This window comes from Fukomys damarensis, unplaced genomic scaffold (genome assembly GCF_012274545.1).
Source record: "Fukomys damarensis isolate Sample0158 unplaced genomic scaffold, DMR_v1.0_HiC HiC_scaffold_12, whole genome shotgun sequence".
NCBI classification, from domain to species: Eukaryota; Metazoa; Chordata; class Mammalia; order Rodentia; family Bathyergidae; genus Fukomys; species Fukomys damarensis.
In genome coordinates, this window is record NW_022900924.1 from 32917390 (window position 1) to 32927286 (window position 9897).

A 9897-nucleotide genomic window follows, 5' to 3' on the forward strand; every position below is an offset into this window, starting at 1 on the left:
TTTAGGGATACAGTACAGTTACATTCATTGTTGGGATCTTGTACCTCTACATGACAAGTCTTGATTCTCATTTTTTCCCCTTATCCCTGCCTTCCCTTCACCCCCTCCTCCCCTCCCCATCTACAAACACTTTATTTCCATCTTTTCATTATCTCACATTTTTTTCTTTTCCCCTATTACCCTTCCCCTACCCATCCCACCTTCCCTACACCTTTAGCTCCTTTCTTCCCATTTCTAAATGTCAGTAATCTTATTAGGATCTTATGTATTATTGCAGATTATTCACACCAGAGAAACTATTCGGTATTTACACATGTGTGACTTATTTATTTCACTTAGGAGTATATCTTCAATATGTATCCATTTTCCTATGAATGAATCTATTTTCTCATTCTTTATGGCTTAGTAATATTCCATTTTATAGAAAAGCCACATCTTCTTTCATTCTTTATTCCACCTTTTCCCAGTTGTTCCTTCCCCCACATCACCACTATACTCTACCTAAGCTAGAGAATATCCCCTCTCCCATACACATTCTGAGCTCTGCATCCCAGAGGAGGCTGCCATGCCGCAAACATCCTACCTGCCAAGGCTCTATTCACTCTTCCTGCTCAGCCTCTTTTCCATTCAGGCTTCTCAGCTCTCCAGCTATTCATTCATCTTTCACCACACTTCTCCCCTCCCAGCTTCCCACTGCATGTTACTTGTACTTATTTCATAGCATTTAATCTTTGAATTGTGGTTACTGATGCGTCAGCTAAGCCATTAGGTCAGTGGTTCTCAAACTGTAGTCTCCAAACTAACAGCATCAGCATCATCTGGGAAGTTGTTAGAAATGCAAATTTTCTGCCCAGCCCAGACTTGCTGGATCAGACAGGCAGGGTGAGGCCCAGTAGTCTGAATCCAGACGAGCCCCATAGGGAATTCCGGTGCACTGATGACTGAAAAAACCACTGCACCAGACTGTAAATCCCCAGAGGGCAGTGGTCTGTGGAGACTAAGGTTAATTATTCTGTAGCTCTAGAGGCAGGGCATGAAACAGAAGAGTGCTGAGTTGCCCAACAGATTCCGCAGGGTCACACCAAGTTATCAGAGCCCTAGCTATCTTGACTACCAAACTAGGGTTCTTTTCTAATAGTGTATTTTGGGATGAACATATGCATATATACTAATATGGAGCAAAAAACGCATTTCAATCACTAGATAATAAATTATAAAATTAAAAAATCAGATAATTTTCAATCAGTAACTTCAAAAGAATGGATTTAGTTGGCCGAAAACACATACGTAGAGATGCCTTTGTCTAAAAGGAGAGACCCTGCCAAAACTGAAGAATGATCAGCAACTGAGTTTATGATCCTCAAATTTCTCGTAACATTTAATTAAAGAGTAAACTAGGGCTAAGTAATGGAGAGCTTGTCTAGCATGTGTAAGGCCTAACTATTGATCCTTGGTACTGAGAAAAAGTAAATTATGTTCCTAAATGGTTTAGGAGGCAACCCTAGAGTGTCTTCTTTTTTTTCCATTAAGTCTATTGGTACATTTTAGGTATAGTTTACATGATTTGACTTGGTTACTTTTTCCCCATTTCCCTGCCCTCCCTCCAACCTCTCCACCGCGCCCTATTTACAAAGACTTTGTTTCCATTTTTTCCTTTTCTCATATTTTTTCCTTTCCCATCTTTCCACTCACACTTTCCCTGCCCCTTTAGACCTTTTTTTCCTATTTCACATTATCAATTATACATTTTGATCCTTATTTATACTTTCATCTTCTCACACCAGAGGAACTATTCTGTATTTACGTGTCCTATTTATTTCACTTAAGAGTATCGCCTCAATGTGCATCCATTTAGCTATAAATGTCTCTAGTTTCTTGTTCTTTATGGCTGAGTAGCACTCCATTTTATTAAACACACACACACACAAACACACACACACATATCTTCTTTTTCCAGTCTCCAGTTGATAGGCAAATGGACTGTTTCCAAGTTTTAGCTACTACAAAGTGTGCCACTATAAACGTGGGTGTGCATATATCACTGCGGTATAATTCTTCTAATTCTTTTGAGAAGATACCTAGCAGAGAAATAGCTGGGTTAAATGGGACTTCTAATCCTGGTTGTTTGAAGTATCTCCATATTGATTTCACAGTGGTTGCACCAGTCTGCACTCCCACCAACAAGGGAAAAGGGTTCCTTTCCCCCCAAAACCTTGCCAGCATTTGTTTTTGGTTCATTTCTTGATAGCAGCCATTTTGGGGGGTGAAGTGGAATCTCAGTATTATTTTCATCTGCATCTCTCAAATGACCAGTGATGTTGAACATTTTTTTCTTTTTCTTTTTTTTTTTTTTGCTGCTTTTACTTCTCTGAGAAATGTCTGTTCATTTCAGATGTTCAAGTTTGAATTGGATCTTTATATTTGGGTATCTGATTTTTAAAAATTCTTTATATATTCTAGATAGTAGACCTTTGTCTGAGGAACAGCTGGGGAAAAAATTTTCTCACATTGTAGGTTGCCTCTTAGCTCTGTTGGTGGCTTCTCTTGCAGTGCAGAAGCTTTTTAATGAGATGAAATCCCAGTTGTTGATTCTTTGTGCTAGTTCAGTGCTGAGGCTTTGTTCATAAAATCTTTTCCTATGCCAATGTCTTCAAGAGTTCTACCTAACTTATCTTCCAGCAAGTTTAGTGTTTCTGTTTTAATATTTAGATGTTTAATACACTTGGATTTTAGTTTAGTGCATGGTGATAGGGGTCTAGTTTTCTTTGGCAAGAAATCCAGTTTTTCCAACACCATTGATTAAAGAGGCTATTTTTCCTTCAGTAAGGATGGTTGGCTTCTTTGTCAAAGATGAGGTAGCTGATTATGTCTGGTGTTATTTTTGCATCTTCTAATCTATTCCACTGATCCTCAGGTCTGCTTCTTTGCCAGTACCATGCTGTTTTATCACAGCAGCTTTGTAGAATAGTTTCAAGTTGAAGATTGTGATAACCCTTGTCATGTCTCTGTTGCCTAGAATTGTTTTTGCTATTCTAGGTCTCCTCTGGTTCCAAATGAATTTTTGGATTGTTTTCCCTAGTTCTGTGAAATAGTTCTGTTGAAATTTCAATAGGGATTGCATTGAAATCTATACAGAAATTTTGGAAGTATGGCCATTTCCACTATACTGGTTCTTACTACCTAGGAAAAAAGGATATCTTTCCATTTTCTTATATCCTCTTTCAATATCTTTTTAAAGAGTGCTGTAGTTTCCTTTTAGAGATCTTTTGCTTCCATCCTTATATTGATTCCTAGATATTTCATTGTTTTGGATGCTACTGTGAAAAGAATTATTTCCCTAATTTCTCTCTCAATAAATCTATTATTTGTGTACAACAAGACTATTGAATTTTGAGTGTTGTATCCAGCTACTCTACTGAATCTTTCAGTTAAGTCTAGAAGTCTTTTGCTGAGTTTTCTGAGTCTTCTATGTACAGTATCATATCATCAGCAAATAATGACAGTTCAACTTTTTCCCTTCCTATATTTATTCCTTTTATTTCTTTTTCTTGTCTAATTGCTGTGGCTAATATTTCTAGAACTATATTGAATAGGAGTGGTGATAGTGGACATCCTTGTCTTGTTCCTGATTTGAGCATGAAGGCTTTAAATTTCAGACCATTTAGTATGATGTTGGCTGTTGGTTTTTCATAGATAGCCTTTATCAGGTTCAGATAAAGACCATGTATTACAATTTTCTGTAAGGTTTGTATTATGAATTGGTGTTGGATTTTTGTCAAATGATTTTTATGCATCTACTGAGATGATCATATGGTTTTTGTCCTTGACTCTGTTAATATAGTGTATTACATTTATTGACTTACATGTGTTGAACCATCCTTGCATCCCTGGGATAAATCCAACGTGGTCAGGGTATATGTTCTTCTTAATGACCCTTTGTATTCTATTTGCCAGTATCTTATTAAGGATTTCTGCATCTCTTTTCCCTAGGGAGATTAGCTTGTAGTTCTCTTTTTTGGTTGGGACTTTCTCTGCTTTTGGAATCAAAGTAACTCTTGCTCCCAGGAATGAATTTAGAAGTACTGCTTCCCTTTCAATTTCATTGAAGAGTTTAAAGAGTGGTGGCGTTAGTTCTTCTCTAAATGTCTTGTAGAATTCAGCAGTGAAGCCATTAGGACCAGGGCTTTTCTTTGTTGGTAAATTTTTAATTATATTTTCAATTTCACTGATTGTAATTGGGGTGTTTAGAATTTTTATATCTTCTTCATTCAACTTTGGTAATTCATGTGTATCTAGGAACCTGTGCATTTCTTCTGTGTTTTCCATTTCATTAGAGCACAGGTTCTCGAAGTAGGTATTGATAATCTGGATTACTGCTGGATCTGTTGCGACTTCACCTTTTTGTTCCTAATTGCATGGAACCTTTTCTTTCCTTTTTTCATAAGGTTGGCAAAGGTTTTATTGATTTTACTTATTCTTTTGAAAAACCAACTGTTCAATTCATTGATTTTTTTTGTATCGTTTTCTTAGTCTCCACTGCATTGATTTCTGCTCTGATCTTTATAATTTCCTCCCTCATATAAGTTTTGGGTTTGTCTTCCTCTTCTTTTCTAGGAGCTTGAAGTTCAGCATTAGGTTGTTTATTTGAGCTTGCTCTGTTTTCCTAGTATGGGGATTCACTGCTATGAATTTCCTTCATAGAATTGCTTTCACTGTGTCTCATAGATTCTTGTATGTTGTACTGGCATTAGCATATAATTGTAGAAACCTTGTAATTTCTTCTTTAATTTCCTCTGTGACCCATTAGTTGTTCAGGAGAGTGTTATCTGATTTCCATGTGTTTGTGGAGTTCTTGTAGTTTCTTCTGCTATTGATCTCCAATTTAATTGCACTATTGTCTGATAATATACAGGGGATAACTTTAGTCACTTTGAATTTACTTAAGCATGTTCTATGAACTAGCATGTGGTCTAAAAGATTGTCTTTTCTAACATATGATTTTATGAATTTCTTTTGAGTTAACATTTTTACAATGTACAATAATGCAGGCAAAACCTGGCATATACTGATGTAAACAAGATTTTTAAATTTCTCATTTATTTTGGGTCTCCTATTTAAAACTGATTGCAGTTGGCTAAATTCTTTGAGGGTTTATTCATTATCCTGCAATCTTTAGACTCTTTTGGAGGCTTATAACTCCCTAATTGCCATTCTCTTTATGATTTTCATGATGGTTGTCATCTGTGGACAAGTTTGAAATCTATTTTCCATTTTTCCTGATCTCATGTGTAAAATGATAGTATCATTAACCCTTAAAACATGAAACCTAAAGAAACTTTAAAGGGATGAAAAAGTTTCCAGGCCAGTGAACTCAGGTCACACTCAGGAATACTTCAGATTGCCCTACTGTGAATTAGCGATGGCAGGACAATGAAGTGGACAAGATCAAAGCAGACAGGTTAAAATGCTTTGGGATGTAGAGATAGGACATAAAAACAAGTGACAAGGGAGTGCCCAAGGAATGACAACCACTTAAATATCCTCTACTCAAGTAACTCTAAACCCAGTTGTGCAACATTAAGCAACAGGTCTGCATTTTTAAGAAAATCAAGCTTTTTATGGAAAACTATTTCTTCCAGTCCTGTCTTCTAAGGGAACAGGGCCCAGATGCCTAAAGATCCCAGCAGGATAGAGATCATTCACCTGGAGCTGTGATGTCTCCCTTGTTCCACAATCAGCTCTGAGTCCCAGACCACTTGGTTTATGAGTCATGACAAAGAAGTGAAATTGTAGTTATTCCTACTAATTAAACATATGGTCATTTTAAAGTATGGGTGATTTTTCACAGATTCCCTGAGTTCTTGGCCCTAGAAGTCATGCTTTCAGGAAAATTCTGCTGTTTGAAGTCGTCAAGTAAAGGTCCTATGACTTAGTGAACAAGCAAATAAGTAGAGATAAATTCTGAATGGAATCAGGGGAAAGTGTCAACATGAACACTGGTTTGATAGGAGAAAGAGAGAATCAGAGAGGGAGAGAGGGAAAGAAAGAAGGAAATTTAAATGCTTTGCTTTGTTTTGGTACTTAAAATAATGCTAATTGTGGGAAGTATTTATCCTTCATGCCTAACTAGTGCTTAATTACTATGCAATGTAATAATGACATATTGACATGTTCCAGACTAGCCCTGAGTGTTGTTGTTGTTGTTGTTGTTGTTGTTGTTTTGATGCTGGGGATTGAAACCTGGGCCACAAGCATGCAAAGCACAAACTCTGTTACTAAGCTGAATTCCAGTTCTTATTATCTGATTGCAAAAATAAATTCTCTGGGCCTGTTCAACCAGCGCCTAAAGCCCAACCTGGACATATTACTCAATCCCACTGGGAACTAAACCACACACAGTCCCAAATGGACCATTTATTGGCTTAGGCATGCTGCGCTGGGGCTCACACTTTATAGGAGGCTTGAGCCAGCTCTGGGCACCAGAGCATAAAGAATGCATGGGGAAGCCACCCAAGTCACATCCAAGTCACCATCCCACTCCTAATTCAGGAGCGTCTTTCTGACCCCTTTGGCCAAGTAATCTGCTCTCAGAGGATAACTGTCTGCCCACGACTCAGAAAAAAACAGGAATTTGCCTGCAACTAAAGCCATTCCTTGAAGTGTTTCTGTGTCTGTAAACTGGCACAGATACAAGAACTCCTGAGCGCACCAGACTTTAGAGGAAAATATAAAAGAAAATCTATAAAGGCAATAAAGGGAATGATACACTTTTAGAATATTTTCCCCTCTGTTAAGTCAATAAAAGATCACTATCTGTTTTGCTTTTAGATATCATAAAACGAAGTGAAATATAAACTTACACAGAATTTATTTGTTTTCTTTATTAGACAAAAAAAATTACAAGTCAAATTCTTTTGTACAAAGCCCAGCAGGCTGACCTGGGGGCTCCTGTAACAAGTCCATCGTTCTTCCAGCATTAAGAATAAGTAGAGTATGTTGAGCAGTAGCTTCAAAGTTTCTACCCTTTCTGTTCAATGCAAAGGATCAAGCCCACATGCTACCACTGATCTATGCTCCCAAACCCAATCCCCAAAGTTCCCCACTCACTAAAAATTTGAAAGAAAAGCAAGTCAAAAATTATTCTTAACACTGTATATGTCATTAAACTTGCTAGGGATTTGGGGAAGATGAATGGCTATGAATCTCTCAAATGGCTATCTCAGCAGTAAAGTACCAAGTGCCACACCAAAAGACAACATAAATACTTATATTTTAATAATGCCTACAGAAAATAAAGAAAAACACAGTTAAAGTGTAAACAGTAATTTGCTTTTTATTATTCCCAATGAATAAATAAAGAGGATATGGGACACATAAAGAGAAAAGGGGAAGGAATATAAATATATAGAACAATAGCTTACTAATATATGCAAACACAAAATTTAAAAATCATTGAAAATTTAAATATAACTGTGTAAGATAGTATATTATAACCCAGTGTATAAGATAAATATCTATGAGTGCATACTGATATGAAATAAATAAATTGGGATGAAGAGACCTATCTATCATGCAGAATTCCAAACAATTTCTGTAACTACTCTCCTCACTAGGAGGTGGAGTATATAACTCCCAATCTCAAAAATATGACTGCCTCCCAAAAGAATAGTATACACACAGGGGGAAAGTAACTTTTCAATAAAGAAACATCACAGGGCTGGGGATTTAGCTCATGGCACTGCACCTGCCCTGCAAGCACAAGATCCTGAGTTCAATCCCAGGAACCACACACACACAAAAAAAAAAAGTAAAGAAAGAAAGAAACATTACAAACACCACCTCAGCCAGGTGATCAAGGCCAATATCAACACTAATAAGTCATACAAATGGTATTTATTCTTGATATGATGAAATGAAGATGGTATTTCACCTCTATGGTTTGTCTCCCCAAACCCATAATCCCAGCCTAATTATGAGAAAAACAAAAAAAACCCTAATCGAGGAGCATTCTGCAAAAGATCTAACCAGTACTCAAAATTGTCAAGGTCACCAAAAACAAAAGCAATCTGTAAAGTCATGAGATTCAATAGGACCCAAAAGAACATGACTATTAAAAGCAATATGGTATACTGGATGGGATACTTGAATGACTAAGGAAAGCATGTTAGGGAAGAACAAAGGAAATCTGAATAAAGTGTAGATTTTACTGAATAATACATCAGTAGTGGTTTATTAACTGTAACAAAACATACCATACACCAACATAAGATGTTAGTAATAGAGAAAAACAGGTATCCCTTGGGAATTTTCTGCATGCTCTCTGCAACTTTTCTACAAACGTAAAGCAAATGGATGATTTTTTTACAAAGAAAATATGCAAAAGCATATTTTTTAAAAAATTAGATGCGCTGGTTGAAGTTCAAAGAAGCTCCAGAATTTTGCTCTCTGCATTCCTGGCCCCATTCCCTATTCTGGTCCCAGACTGCATTCCAGTTAAGGCTGCTATAACAAAATCCCTTTGACTGAGTAGCTTATAAACAACAAAGTGTATTTCTCACAATTCTGGAGGCTAGGAAGTCCAAGATTACGGTCTCTGTAGATTTGCTATCTGTGGAGAGAGCCATTTCTTCATGGTAATTTCACATGGTAGAAGTACTGAGGGGCTTCTCTCTGGCCCTTTTCTTTTTCTTTTTCTTTTTTTTTTTTTTTCAGTACTGGGGAATTGAACCCTGAACCCTTCCACTGAGCTACATATCCAACCCTTTTTTATTTTTTATTCTGAGACAAGATCTAACTAAGTCACTGAGTTGCCCAAGTTGAAATTGGTATTATCCTGCTCAGTCTGGCCTCCTTTATAAGGCACAATTCACATTCATGAGAGCAAAGCCACCGTAACTTAACCATCACTCAAAGGCCCTACCTCCTAATACTATGAACTTGAAAATGAGGATCTCACACATGAATTCACATAAATATTTAGATCATAGCATTGAGGCTGAAAAAACAAGAGTAGTTTGAAAATAAAAAAAAATGAGCTATACAATGATTATAAAATACCAGCTCACTTCAAGTGACCTGGCAGGACCCTGCTGCGCAATCCAGTGCTGCTTTGGATGATTGCATTAGGTACAAGCTCAGTGCGTACAGAACTAAATCTGACTCACTAGCCTATGTGAACATTCTGTTGCCAACAAAAACTCGGACTACTGCAAATATTGAAAGAAGACTTTCACTGCCAATTTAGCGACCTCCCTGGCAATGATTCTGCATAAATTACTTCATCATTGGACAAACCCATCCCACGTCTTCTGGTGAGATGAGACAGGACAAATGTCTCTAACATGTATTTCTGGTGTCTCACAGAGTAATACATGCCGTCCTATCCCCTACCACCTCACTAAACACTACTCCTGGTGGAATTCAAAAAAGGAAGTTAGCAATAGTTTTCCAAAATTAATCACACTTAGTTTATATTACTTTCATGTTGAGCTTGATCCATTCCATCACTGATTACTCACCCACAGGACAAAGAGGTGCAACTGAATCAGGTTCTCAGAGGCTCCCTGAAAATGAAAGGTGATATTCACATCAGAAGCCACAGATTTTCTTTCTCATCAGTTGACAGCAGCTCTTGTTTTAGATTGCAGTAGTTTCACAGCAATGAGTCACTGGCATGTCCCATCTGTGAAACCAGAGAAGAACAATTAGAAAAACAGATATTGCTGAGGAACCTATGGTTCACACCAGTATCAAATATGTAGAATAGTTTGGAGAAGCATAGATTCAGCAAGTAGTTGACAAGCACCTACTATAAACCAGGCTAATCACTATGCACAATGGAGAATTTCATATAGTGGTAAGTGCTAGCAAGGAAAGAGCCTGAGGTAAAAGGCTACA

At 37.2% G+C, this 9897-nt stretch overlaps 1 protein-coding gene across 2 annotated transcripts in view; it reads right to left on the reverse strand.

Annotated features, from left to right (window-relative positions):
• The window catches only part of Pld1 (phospholipase D1), a 202076-nt gene extending 192397 nt beyond the window's left edge, over positions 1-9679 (reverse strand). For both annotated transcript variants that reach the window (XM_010632405.3, XM_019208708.2), the window contains exon 1: positions 9519-9679. The gene's annotated coding sequence lies outside the window, so the exon portion shown is untranslated. The remainder of the gene's footprint in view (positions 1-9518) is intronic.
• Between the last annotated feature and the right edge of the window lie 218 nt (positions 9680-9897).